Consider the following 14,462-nt stretch of genomic DNA (forward strand, 5'->3'; position numbering starts at 1 on the left):
ACCCGATTATGTTGCCATGTTGGTCACTAGCTCAATTGAGTACAAAGGGTTCAGTTACTTGCACACTGATAACGCATTTATTTGAATAACTGTTCATTTTATTCATTTATGAATGAGTGCTTCACATTATCCTTGTGAGGATGAGAAAAATGAGAGGAGCAGACTGTGAGCATAGGATGACAGTGCCCGTCTGTGGCTGAGGTGATGGGGTCTGCATCGCAGAACGCTGTCCTGCAGCCCGGCCGTGTGTCTGCTCCTCCCCAGACACGTCCTGGAAGTGGCCTAGGACTCTGATCTAGGAAAATATTATGAATACGCTGAATAAACTTTTAAACATTAAAAATAAACTTTTACATTTAAATGGAAAGACTAGTAGATATTGAAGATGGAGCATTATGATTATCTGATCTGACTTTATCGCAAAGACCAAATAATCTTTCCTGTGATTTTGCATAATTGAAGTATCAAATTGCAAATGATGAATTAATACTTCTCCTGTGGCCTTGTTGAGGAGCTGTATGCAGATCAGTGAAAGCTGATCCTAACTGCATGTACAAAAAAATAAAGTGTCACCAAGATAATTTCTTAAGCTGTATGGTTTGTTGCTGTCTGACAAAGATGGTTATTCACAATTCAGCTCATTTAGAGACTAAAAGATCAGTTTAGCAAAAACCTGGCAGAAAGAAATAAGAAAGAACTGTTTCTTTTAATTTTTTAAACTTATTTCTATTAATTTCCTTTCTTATCCATTGACTTGCTACTCCCTCAAATGCCTCACTATCTGTGGAAGATTCACCTTTGAACAAGAACTGTCAGGTTTCTCTTAAAAAGCTTTTAGAGGGTTTCAGAATTGAATTTTTTTTTTTAAATACAGTATTTTAAAGCATAGTATTGCTACTGAAATTAAAACACTTTCAACTAGTAATAATTTTACTTGTAATTCCTCTCCCGTTTTATTTTTTTTTAAGTGCTGCACTTGATTCAGGAATTAAATTTTGTTTAATACCTTATGTAGTTCCAATTCACTATCCACTCCACTGGGGTCTACGAGAATTGCAGAATTACTTATCTGTTTCATTTCACTTTACTTCACAAGAGGTGTGAGCAGGGTTTTTTTAATTGTTTCCCTACTCTTTCAGATATCTTGCTCCATACAGTAATGTGCCTAAAAATTTTAGTTTGTTTTCTTCCTGAAAAGCTGCACATAATTACTTATTAACTAGCTTAATCTTTTCTTATCTTTAGGACATTCTGCTGATGCTTTCAGACTAGTCTGCAATTATTTTTTGTTTTTCATCTAATCTGTAATAAATAATCTAGCATACCAGGGTAATGGATTTCACCTGAGGATCTCAACATGATTTGCAGACAATAATTAATTAATTAGTTTCACAACCTGTCTTTAAAATAGGTGAAACTGAAATGCAGCCTGCCAGCACACAGTCATTAGCAACATGTTGCACCATTAACTGTAGCTGCTCTATAAGCAGGTGTTGTAATCTGCTTCTCCTGAGCGTCAGGGAAGGTTCCTGCTCAAGTGGCACCATGTTTAAAAAAATAAATAGTTAAAATCATCTGGTTGGGTTGTTTACCTTGTATTCAGATGTAATTATGTGCCATATGGACCTATGCAGGCATATCTTATATCTGTAATATATATTGCAGAATAGTGATCTGACATCATTGCTGTTGCTTTTTTTAGCAACATAAATGTTACTACAGGTATTTGTAAAGGCATGGTGTTTTTACTTATAAATGGATTTTACTATGTCATGTAGCTGGACTGGAAAAATTTTAAAGATATATATGACATGAGCAGAGACTTCGTCAGAGTTAAACCCTGAGGCAACTTCTCATTATTCTTCCTCTTCCGTTTATACAGGAGAATCATTGACTTTCATTCATACTGACCCATCACTGACCTGTGGCCAGTAATTTTAAACAGCCTGGATTCTGTATTTTTCTGGTTTACCCTAATCATATTACTGCTTGAATTGAGCTCCTTAAACAGAATTAGGTACATCTAGAGGGTTTGAAATTAGTGGCAGTGAAGTAAATAGCATCTGTAGCACGAAGCAAAAGCTTTATTGTGAATATCATAACATTATGGTCATAAAATGTGCAATAAAAAGTGATGTATTTTAAAGTTTGCATAAAATGCGTAGGAACCCATTTTAAGCCCACATTCAGTATCCAAAATCAGATTTTTTTTTTCCAATCTCAAATTTAACTGAGTTTGAAGTTCTTGAAAGAGGGAGTGAAGGACAGGAAGGGAGAAAGAAAGAATTAAGGAAGTGAAGGGGGAGAGGGAAAGGAGGGAAGGGGGAAGGAAGAGGAAGGCAGTGAGAGAAGGGAGAGAGGAGGGTAACAGAAGTAGGCCATAGTAATTTGTAAATTATAGTGGTTTTGCTTGCACTTTTGTCACAGCAATATGAAAATCTTTAATATCATTGAGTCCTACAAGCTGCTAGAAATACTCACATGTAATCAAAATGTTTTCACAAGACAACTGCTTTAAACATCTGACCATTAACCAGTCCTTAAGTGTGTATACCTCATGTGTCTATTACTGACTCTTAATCACATGTATGAAGCTGAATACAAAAGCTGTAATCTTGAAAAAGGATGAAAGAAGCAATATTTGAAAAGATTTTTTTTTCCCCCCACTTACCCTTCCCTAAATATATGATTAGCCTTTATTTCTGTATTCATTGACTCTTGTGTTGGTTTTTTCCTTCATAAGTCAGGCTGAGCAACCAACTTTGTCATCAAGCTGTTTTTTGAATATTGGGCATAAGTGTTATTTCCCTGATACTCAAAAGTTTAATTAAAAATCACCAACATCAGGGCAGGGAATTCCTTCAGTGTCTTAGGTGTAAACTATCCAGGTCTGCTAATGGCAGTTGTTGTAAAAAATATTGCTCTATTGCAATGGACTGTAATGTTTCTTCTTAACCTTGTAAAACAAGGAGATTATCCCACTTCTTTCCAGAGATTAACAGGAGCCTCTGTTGAGGACTGTTTTCTCCATGTTCACGTTACCTTTGCTGTACCATGAACTAGGGGAGGTTTTTAACCAGAATTGCTTCTGATCTCAGTTGGGGTGGTTCTGTGGACATCTAACAATGTCTTCCATGAGGACTTCCAATTTTTTATTCCTCTTTTTCTTCTACATTTACCTCTGAGACACTTTCACTAGCAGTATTGCTTAGGATTATGAAATCTACCTTTTGGAAGAAGAAGTTTTGAGCGTCTATAGAGGACTAATCTCCAACAACTACTGATATAATTAGGGCTTGTTTCTCAGTATTAAGTATCATCAGGTCATGCTCATTGGTCTGTAGGCTTCCACTAATTTGAAATCTGGCAATTGAGTATGTTTTTTAATTGGGCCCTGCCATCCGAAATAGATTTGTTTTCTCTTGAATGCAATGTCTTTTATGTTACAAAATAATACTCTTCTAATGAAGTTCTGTTACTTGCTGCAAGGTCACCCAGGTATGAGGCTGACAGACTTACCAGTACAACAGTCTGCAACTGTATGTTTTTATTTTTTGACATACTAACAACATTTGATAGGCCATCCTTGTGGACTGTGGTTAACATACTGCATATAGGCATTCAAAAGTCCATCTTTCTGAATCATAAGTAACTCTGAAACACATCAGGTTTGTGTCCTGACTTGGATCCACCAAAATCTTCCTGTGCTTAGAAACATAGAAAGTACGTGTTTCCTGCTTTTGAAACACTTATCTTCAACTACCTCCATTATTTTCCAGGGTCTACTATGGAAGCAGTGTTTCCACCTCTGTCTTAAGTCCCTGCCTTTCTTTTTTGATTCTTTTCTTATGTGCTTAATGTACCTGTAGCACATACTACTTCCTGTAAGTAACAACAATGGATTTCAGGCAGTATTAGACCTTTGAACAATCTAGTTATGTTTTATTGGATTTTTTTTAGCCTGAAATATATATATACTAGCAGCAACATTGAACCCTGTGCAGGATATTTTAAATACGTTGTTTATTTTTAAAATATGAATATTAGATATTCAGCTCTTCCCATTTCATTTCATTTTAGAAACATATGTTTACTATTAAGGTCTCAAAGATGACAAACAGTGCACAGCTCTTGCATAAGCAAACTTAAAAGCAAAATTATTCTTCCCAGTCTAGAAAAGTAGGTCTGAATCATCTCTTCTTCCTATAAATCTGCCTTTGACTAAGAGAATTTTTCATTGTTTCCAAGTGTCTAATTAACAAATGCCAACAAAGTTGTCTACCTTAAAGAAATCTTGCTTGTTTTTATAGTTTAAAGTCTACAACCTGTAAGTGTTCATTAATATTGTGGTTTTCTAAACATTGTCTAGTGTTTTTAAATATGTAAACTCTTGGAAAGTGGGGTTCAGTGTTTATAATGTGTTTATACAGGATTCTTGAGGAAACTTGAGTGGAGCAGTGGGAAGGCAGACTGACTTGGAACTTCATTCCATTCCCAGTCTGAGAAACCCTACCAATATGTACTCTTAAAGGTGGCAAAAACCCAAAATCTTTTCAAAAATTGTTACCCAGATTAACTGAAATCTCAGAAATTTACTTTGAGTCTTTGATAAGCAGCAAATTATTGTAAGATTTCTTGAAGGAAATTTCAGAAAGAGCCCTCAGAAGTGTTGGCATCCAGTTTAGTTTATCTTGGCATGAAGAATATTTGTAAGCAGGAGCAATTTGAATGGATAGTTTTAGTACATTTTTAAAAATGTTTTTGTCCCTTTGCATGCCCCCCCCCCCCCCCCCCCCCCCCAGTTTGAGGTGGCCTTTTCCCATGTTCTTAGCTGTGTATGGTAATTTATGGCAAACATTCATAGTTTCAAGTATTGAAAGAGTTCTTAACCGTACAGTAGTCAACTCATACTTCCCTTGGCCAGGTAGAAGCTAACCAGAAGCATCTACTGCTCTTACTATTACTCCAATTATTTGATGGAAGTCTCAAAACTGAGACTGGTCTCTGAGGTTGTCGTATGAGGTTTTCAATCCTGCATGGCACATCAAAAAGTAAAATTTATTAAGAGTTTAGCTCTAATTACTATTGGCACTTTGGGAAAAAAAAAATAATTAAGGCTTATCACATGATTGCACATTGTTTGGTTTTGGGCAGTCATTAAGTAATGCACACATGAATAAATGAGTACTTCTACTTACAAACAAATTTAAAATAAAAAGTAAAACATTATAATAGTAATTCAAGTAGCCTGAACATTCCCTAAATATTAAGGGTCAACATTCCCTAAATATTAAGCGATCCAGTGAGAACCCACATATTAAAGCTGTTAATACTCTTTTAAATAAAAAAAAATATTTCTGAAGCAGCAAGTCTTTGAAATTCATCATAGAGAAAGCCAGAGGCTACAGAAGTACCTTTTATTTTTGTAACGAATTTCCATTCTAGTATAGCTGAGTCGTAGGCTGTCAGAAATCCTGGCATTTCCTTTCTGTTTGCTTTCCTCAGGAAAAGCTTGGCAGCTTCCCAAAATAACAACTGAATAAGAACATTCTGAAGAGCTAAATACAAATGTTAAAATCCTGCTACCCAACCAGCTGCAGCCCACATGGCACTGAGAACAGAGCAACAACATCAATGGCAAGAGAAGAAAGGGCAGAGTAAGCTCCCAGACACGTTCCCTCCATCATGCCAAGCATTTTCTGTGCTGCGTTATGTGCTTCTCTGTAGGACCTCTGCCTGCTTCTGTTCACAGTGACAGAACACAGCTTGCTTGTTAAATACCGAAAGTGGTTTAGTTACTGATGGGAGCATTGCAAGCAGAAAGCAAGGTTTTAAAATTGAATGTTGTGAATGCTTGTTGCTTTAATCATGCATGATGGTTCTTTGCAGATTTAGGTAAACCTTTTCTTGACTATGGTGCGCCAGTCGCTGGGCAGCAGCTGTTTCTTTGCAGATCCTTTCTTCCAAGGATTACGTTTACAAGTGTTTCTTGGAAAGTCCCCATGAAGAATCCCCAGAATATCCCCTTCCCTCCTCTCATCTCTGTGACTTGCTGAAACTGGATTCTTCATGTGCGGAAGTAAAGTTTCAGAGGAATTATCACCTCTGCTGTCGGCCACATCGAAGTGGTGTCTCCTTTAATTTGGTCAGCTCAAGCTGAGTTCTTACTAATCCTTCAGCCAGAATAACAACTACCAAACCCACAGATACAGATCACCTTTATAGAATTAATGTAGCTTACTCCCATACGTTTTGCAAGATACTCACCTGTAAAATTCCCAGTTGCGTGAATTTGAAGAGGTGACACAGAAGGTGTCTTTTTAAGATGGTATACGTATGACTTGCTAGCTCAGCCTGCAATAGCTTTCTGAAAGGTAATGTAGAAGGCTACTGTACATTCACTTTTCAGAGAAAACAATCTTATCTGCACTCCAGAGAACTTTTCTTTTGTGTTGGTTTTAGTTTCATTTGTAGAAGAGCTAATCCTGATCTTCTGATCTGCTTTTTTAGAGACACAGTAAGCTGCACAAAAATTGCCAAATTGAGCAAAAGGCAGAATTGTCAGGTAGTTGTTAGAAGATGGTACATTGTAAAAAAATGGATCTTCCCAGTGTATTTCAAAGTTGAATCACGTTCTTCTTCAGAGCTCCTGTTTTTACTGCCATATCATTCTTTGCTGCCAGAATCGGAACATTTTTCCCTGTTACTGATAGCTAGAAAGTTCCCCTACCACACATCTTTCTTACATGTTTATTGGACAGAACAGATGAGGCTTCGCCATGTGGGCTACACTATTAAACTATTTATATAGTGCTTTATGTGGTTGCCTGCATTCATAATTTTCTGAGAATAGTTTGCATTGGTTTTCCATGTTGTATTGCAGGAGATTTCTAGAATTTTAGTTTACCTTTTGTTTTCTGGACAGTGACTCTTTTCTTATGAATTTTCATTGATGTTGAGCATGTCTAACATCCTGTTACAGAGAGAAGCTGTTGATGTGATTGCAGATTGCTAATGTACATGCTGAAGTTAATTTTTATTCCATTTAAACTTAGTTTTCACTTTCAAATGCTTATGTTGTGTAGGTGCTATATGACATGATAAACTGAGGCTTGGTGATCAGAACAGAAGATGTATTCGGTTCTGAGGTGCACACTTTTTGCATCCTCAGAATTGATGGTGGAAACATTTTGGAGCAGGAGGAGGAAAAGAGGATAGTGAGGGTTAGGAGAGCTGGTTCTGAGGTAGTGTAGCTGCCTGTTATAGTGAAGTGCCAGAGTTCACCCTGTAGTTAATTAAATTGCTTTTAAAGAATGCAATAATGGAAGAACATTTCGAAGTACACTGTATGGTTATGGTCTATTGCTCTCTGAATGCAGCGCCAAGTTAAATAAATTAAATATGATCTCAGGGAGCCAATTTTGATGATAATATACTACAAGTAGTGACATTAACTTCATGGAAGTTGCGTAAGTGTAAATCATCTCAGTATTTGTTCCATTACATTGCCACAGAAATTGTGGGAGAATGGATCATACTCAGATGTTTGATTACTATTTTTAATATTGTATCTAGGCTCTATTTACAGAGGAGGGCTCCCCCCATTATACTGCTCTTTGGCACTTTATTTCAAGACTTCTGATCTGCTACATTTGCTGTGTGAGACCTCAGCAATTCAGCCCGGCCAAAGTTTACCTGAGATATTCAGGTGCAACTCACGATGGTTTCAAAGTATGTTTTGCAATGGACGGATGTGTTGTGCAAAGCATTTCAGGGCTTTGTTCAATTTTGGAAATTAATAGGAAATTAATGAACTATTATCTTAGAAGCACTCTGGTGTTAGCAACAGTGCCAGATAGTAAGGATATCAGATGATATATTAGGATGCTGTTAATACAAATTGCAGCAAGCATAAACTGGATCTAGACCCTCAACCATAAACAACAGCATAATGTAATTAAAAGAACCCACAATAATTAGTGGGACATATTATATAGCTTACCAGTGGGAAGGCTGTCTGCGTTGATCACAAAATTTGTCCCCTCTTTCTTTTGTGGTGCCTGAAACCCATCCAGTCAATTTGCTGCCTGCCTCCTGTTGCTAAGAGCAAGGTATAGAGTACTGTATCTTCTTTCTGCACTGTTGCAAGTGTCATGAGCTACCTGCTCTCTGAGAAAGACCAGATTCAGATAGCACTGAGCCTCTGCCACAAGGAGATTCTCTCCAAAACAGAGATCTGTGAAAAGGAATTTGACTGGAGTACCAGGGAAAAGGTCAACAAAAACAGAGTTAACATTTCTGTCTGAAATGTGGTTCTTTGGTCTTGGGGTGAGGAGGGGTGGGGGCATTCAAAAGCAACTGCACAGCAATATGGATTTTTGTCATAGCATGCCCAACATAAGCCTCATGTAGGTTACAAGAAATCAATACTCTTGCAGTGTAGGGTAGGTCTTTAGCATTATTCCCTACTAGGTTATTGGTATAATGGTAGGTGTCTCTTTAGTAAACCCTGACCTAAGGAAGCAGTTGCCTTAGAGGATTCCGCTTTTTTACTGTTTATAGCAAAGGGGCTGTTAAAAGGCACACTCTGCAAGATATCCCTTAAAGAATTATAATTAGTGCTGGTGGAAGGAGTGAAGATACTGGGATAATGAAACTGTCAGTAGTTCACAAAATAGATTTACAGAGCACTAGCAGTAAAGGCCTTTCATTACATCTATGCCTTAATTTCAGTACACACCCATTAAAGAGGTTGATTTTGATGTCCTAAAACTGAGCTATGAAGATTAAAACCCACTGATTTTTCTTACCAAAATTCTTACCAAAAATGGGAGAAGTAAAGCAGAAAAACTCCTTTACTTCTCAGTATTCTTTATTTATAGACTCTGTTTTCTTTAAGCCTCACAGAAAAGTTAATAATTACTACCAAACATGGCAAAATTTGCTTGGATTTTGACAATGATGGGAGTGGAGATCTCTGAATCATTGAACTGCAGACTTTGTCAGTTGGAAGGGACCTCAGGAGGTCTCCAGTCCAACCTCCTGCTAAAAGCAGGGCTAGCGATAGGATCTGACCAGGTTGCTCAGGGCTTTATCCAGTTGGGTCTTGAAAACCCCCAAGGATGGTGACTGGACAACCTCTCTGGGCAACCTGCTCTACTGCTGGGCTGTCCTTGTGGGAATAAGCGTTTTCCCCTATATCCAGTCAGAACTGCTCTTGTTTCAGTTTGACCATTGTCTCTTGTCTTGCCACCACTGTGAAGAACCTGGCTTTGTCTCCTTGAGACTTTTCCTGTAAGGCACTTGGGACTGCTGAAAGATTCCCTCAAGCCACCTTTGCTGTGGACTGAACAAACCCAGCTCTTTCACATACTCTTCACAGGGCAAGTGCTCCAGCCCTGAACATCTTGGTGACCCTCCCCCAGGCCACGCTCAGGAGATGTTTAGTGATAGATGTATTTGTACCGTTGGGATTGGCAACTCCTTTCTATATAAGCCTTTGAACAGCTAGTTTCTGAAGGTAAGAACCATTTAAGCAGTTGCAATGCATGTCAATGGGCCCAAACTAGCGACTTCTAGGAGCAAGGACTGGCCCTGTAACATGATAGATAACAGAACTGAGCATCAGCCTCCATTTAGTCTTGTAATACCCAGTGTGGTGTCATGTTACCATGTACTTAAGCTCCTGTTTTGCAAGAATCTGCATAATTTTGCAGAGTATTTCAGCTATAACTGTTTATTTTAACCTTCAAAATATGTGTGTGTCTGTCTTTCATGAATCTTGTCACTAGTATTTTATGTAGGAGTGAGTCATTTCCTGAACTTGGGGATTATTAAAGACTTTTAAAGAATGAAAAGAACTTGGTATTAAAATGATCTGATAGTTTAGAGATAATGAGTTTTAAAATGTTACTTTACTCAATACTGTGCAAATTAAATAAAATACATCAACTTACCAAAAAAAATACGTGTTTTAAAATACTTGCATAAAAATAGTGCTATTCAACAAAATTATACTTTTCTGCCTATATTTAAATGTTTCTAAAATGTTAAAGTAATGTGTGAAGCTTTACTGTTCTATTGCAAACCATAGTCTTAGTGTCAAGATAGTAGTAAGAATAATAGAATATGGCTCTACTGGTGCCTTCATTTAAATTGATAAAACTATATCGGCTTTACTAGGAGTAGTTTTGTTCTTATTGACTTCAGCAAATTTTCTTCTTCTGTAAGGATGCCACTGAAACGAAATTTTAACCTTAAAAAGCATTCACCACTTTAAAAAAAGAATTGTTAGATAAGATGAAAAGATTCGTAGCAACAATCTAAGATTATTTAAATTTAATTTGGGGGGACAAGACTAGTATAAAAATTTTTTTCTGCACTGTCTTCACTTTAGCTGATCACTGAAATCTTCTATCTAATACCAAATCAGGTGGTGGTAGTTCAGTCTTGCTGTGCATAGTATCAGTGTTATCCGATATTATGCACAGCAAGTATCTGTTCTGCCAACTATTTTCTCCTCCCTGAAATTGTAAAATGTTTAATTATTCCCAGCTGAGGGTTATTTTTGATCACAGTGATAATCAGTTTCTCAAAGTTTGGAAAGCTCTTCCAGAATTCTGGTGCTCTCAGGAGAAAACTGCTGCACCCATCCAGTGTCCCCTGCATGGTTGGATGGCCTTTGTATTTCCTATAAAAACACTGGTGCTTGCTTTTGAAAAGACCTCTGCATTTTGGAAAACAAATACGCTTTGGAAAGAAAATGGCAGTTTATAAAGAAGCCTACTGTACGACACTGGAGTGTTCTGCCTTTGACACAGGATAGTGTTATTATACTCAAAAAAACCAGAATTTGTGGAACAGGCAATTTTCTGACCTATTTTCTGCACTTTGAATTCCGTCAGTTTTTCTTCCTTGGTGGATTTCACTGTCATGTGGCTTCTTCTTCTAAGTATCAGGGTGGAAATTAGTTCTACAATTGCAAAAACAAATGTAAAAACACAGTAGTGAAATCTTTCTTCCACGGTGATGCAGCAACTAACTAATCCTGCAGCTGTTGTTACATCTTTAATTAACGGTAGATACACATTATAGAATACCTCTTTTGAAGTAACTTCCTAGTCTTGGTCTTCTTAATCCATCAAAACTTGGGACCCTGAATACCATATTGGCTTTTTCATTCCCCAAGCTCAATACTCCCTTCTGCTGCAAAGTAGGCAAATGTATGGGGAAATGTACCCCCGCAGCCCCCGAAAAAAAAAAGTTTAATACATTTAAAAGCCAGAATATTCTATGACTTTTGTGGAATCCACTCTTTCTGCATCCAAATGTATAGTTTATGATCAAACAACTAGTCTGATTTATAGAAATCAGTATACAGAAATGACCTTATCACTATAAATGACTTTTTACTTATGCATGTTTGTCATATGCATTGTTCAAATTTGGCACTCTACTTCCTCCAGCGATCAAGCCTAATTATGTTTGTGTTGGCTAGATTAATTGAGTATTTCTAAGAGTGAATGGGCGGGCTAATGAGGGCATACAATAGGAGTCATCTTTGGTCACCAGGGAATCCAAAACTGGATGTCCAGTTGGTTGTCAGATCACGACTGTGGCTTTGCATACATGTCCTTAAATCAATCCAGTGAGGATTTTTCAGCTAGCACAAGCTTTAGGTTTCAAAATGTAATCCCTATTCCAGCTCTGGAAGTGAAACCTACTTTTTCTTGCAAGACTACTTTGATGCGTTGCGGAACACTAAATAGTTTAAGAACAATTCTACTAGTGAAGACAAAGAGGGTTTCCCTGTTCATTCCCACATTACGATGTATCTGTAGTAGTGCACATGCATCCCTCTCATGCCACCAACTTACTGGCCTCCTTGCCTATGTATTTGTTACTCTCCTCCCCTCTTCATAAAGATAGATATGGCCATTCTTGTCAGTGTTGTTTTTTAGTTTTTATTATTCATTCTTGTTTTTTCTGTATATTTACGGTATATTAGTCTTTGCAACCACAGATGCTGCAAACAAATTAGCATCATAGATATCTGCCATAGGAAAATGTTAGAATGATTTTTGCAGGCTGTACTGTTGATTTTGAATATTTCATGTATTCATGTCAGTGTACGCTAATGAACCCATTCAGGATTTCTCTCTTACATTTAAATAGATCCTTGAATGTAATGAGCACCTATTTCTAAAAGATCTGAAGAAAAGGAAAGGTTAAGAAGAAATTAGGGAGTTCAGAGGGAGGGGGACACAGGTAATGAAACAGAACTGTTTGAGAACAGACTTTCTTCTTTGGTCTTTTTCTTAACACACTTGATCTGTCTTGGCAGATTTCTGCTCAGACATAAGTGAAACAAGACAGATGAATAAATAGAGTCACCATGTTCAGTTAACGTTGTGTATCTCAGAAACAAGACCAAGCAGAAGGTGCAGTCTGAAAGTGATGAGGCCATTAGCATCAAGATAAACTTTTGTGGTTTTCAGTCTTTCCTTTCAAATTTAGATAAAGAAATTTGTACTGTTAAAAATCACATTTAGGTTTTATTTTCAAATAGTCAATAAAATGAATGAGGTAGTACGTGGGCATATTACCTAAGATTTTTGAAAGAATTGAATTATTTCATGCTATGCAGTTCTTCTCTGGTGGGTTTGTAAAAAGTCTTTTTATTGCCAAGTGACACGTTATGTTAAGTCCAAGTCCTTTCATTTTTACTACTTCAGGAGCTGTCTTTTTACCTTTCCTAATGACATTGTTGGGGGTTTTTTTTGTATGTCAGCTCTTATTAATATTTGTAGTATTTTAAGTACGTTTGGCATAAGTGGGTCTTTTAGTTCTAAGCAGGTGGGATTCAAAAAAGTTAATTCAGATGACTAACTGGAGACAGAACTTTTACCTAGGTGTGTGCAGTAGCATTTGCCAAATTTTGTGAGTGAGGTAAATGTTTCTGTTCCAGAGTAAGATGAGTGATTGTAACTTAACAAATACACCATTGAACTTGAGGTACAGGTAGTTTAAAGTTTAGTGAAAATCATAAAGCATGCTCACTATCAAGCCTGCTCTGATACCTGTGAAAGGCTCTATTTGATTTGATTTTGTACCTGAGACATTTCATTGGAACTTTTCATGAAGACTTTAGTGGATGAGAATATTATCTTTAAAACTTAAACAGATACGTGTTCTCCCTCTGTTAATTTCCTCTAACGCTTCAATACTAGTTCTTCCCAAATTGCTAATGATATGTCAGTAGTATATAATCTCCAAAACACCATTAGCAGGACATTGCTTTTCCCAATCAGAAATACTTACTTTATCCCCATAGGTTGAAGGGCATCAGTAGCTGGTGTTCAGCACTCTAATCTTCTTGAACCAAGCTCTCACCAGCTGAGGAAGTTTCATCCCAGTAAGAGTACTGAATCATTAGGGATTCTGAAGTCCTCAACTCCTCCAGCTCTTCAATGTCTGATTATTGACTCCTTCAAGCTCTTGAGCCTTTAGCTTTAGAGAAGGTGGTGAAAGATGAACAAGCCCCTTGTACAAAAACGTTATCTGAAACTTTTTATGTACACTGCACTTATATTATGATGGTTTAAGTTTTTTCCACTGTATTCATATTGCTGTTTCCCCTTTTCCTCGTATAACCAATTGCTACGCACACCCACAACACAACTTTTGGCAGACTTTGGTATTTGTGACTGTCATGGTTTAAGCCCAGCTGGTAACAAAGCACCACGAAGCCGCTCGATCACTCCTCCCCCCTGGCCCCAGTGGGATGAGGAGGAGAAAATATAAAGAAAAGCTCATGGGTCAAGACAAGGACAGGGAGGGATCACTCACCACTTATGGTCACGGGCAAAAGGCAGGCTCAACTTGGGGAAGAAACAAAATCAATTTAATTTACTACCAATCAAATCAAAACAAGGATAATGAGAAGTAAAACCAAATCTTGGAACACCTTCCCCCCACACCTCCCTCCTTCCCAGCTCAACCCCACTCCCGGTTTTCTCTCCCTCCTCCCACCAGCGGTGCAGGGGGACGGGGAATGGGGGTTGGGGTCAGTTCCTCACACCTTGTCTCTGCTGCTCCTTCCTCCTTAAGGGGAGGACTCCTCACTCGTCCCCTGCTTCAGCATGGGGTCCCTCCCACAGGGGACAGTCCTTTATGAACTTCTCCAACGTGGCTCCTTCCCATGGGCTGCAGTTCTTCACAAACTGCTCCAGCGTGGGTCCCTTCCACAGGCTGCAGTCCTTCAGGCACAGACTGCTCCAGCGTGGGTCCCCCACAGGGTCACAAGTCCTGCCAGCAAACCTGCTCCAGTGCAGGCTTCCCATGGGGTCACAGCCTCCTTCGGGCATCCACCTGCTCCGGCGTGGGGTCCTCCCTGGACTGCAGGTGGAGATCTGCTCCACCGTGGACCTCCATGGGCTAGGGGGGGACAGCCTGCCGTCTCA

At 38.2% G+C, this 14,462-nt stretch overlaps 1 protein-coding gene across 2 annotated transcripts in view; it reads left to right on the forward strand.

Annotated features, from left to right (window-relative positions):
* Window positions 1-14,462, forward strand: part of FAM83B (family with sequence similarity 83 member B) — a 56,774-nt gene that overhangs the window by 22,726 nt on the left and 19,586 nt on the right. The gene's annotated exons all lie outside the window — the stretch shown is intronic.

This window comes from Aquila chrysaetos, chromosome 15 (genome assembly GCF_900496995.4).
Source record: "Aquila chrysaetos chrysaetos chromosome 15, bAquChr1.4, whole genome shotgun sequence".
Lineage (NCBI taxonomy): Eukaryota > Metazoa > Chordata > Aves > Accipitriformes > Accipitridae > Aquila > Aquila chrysaetos.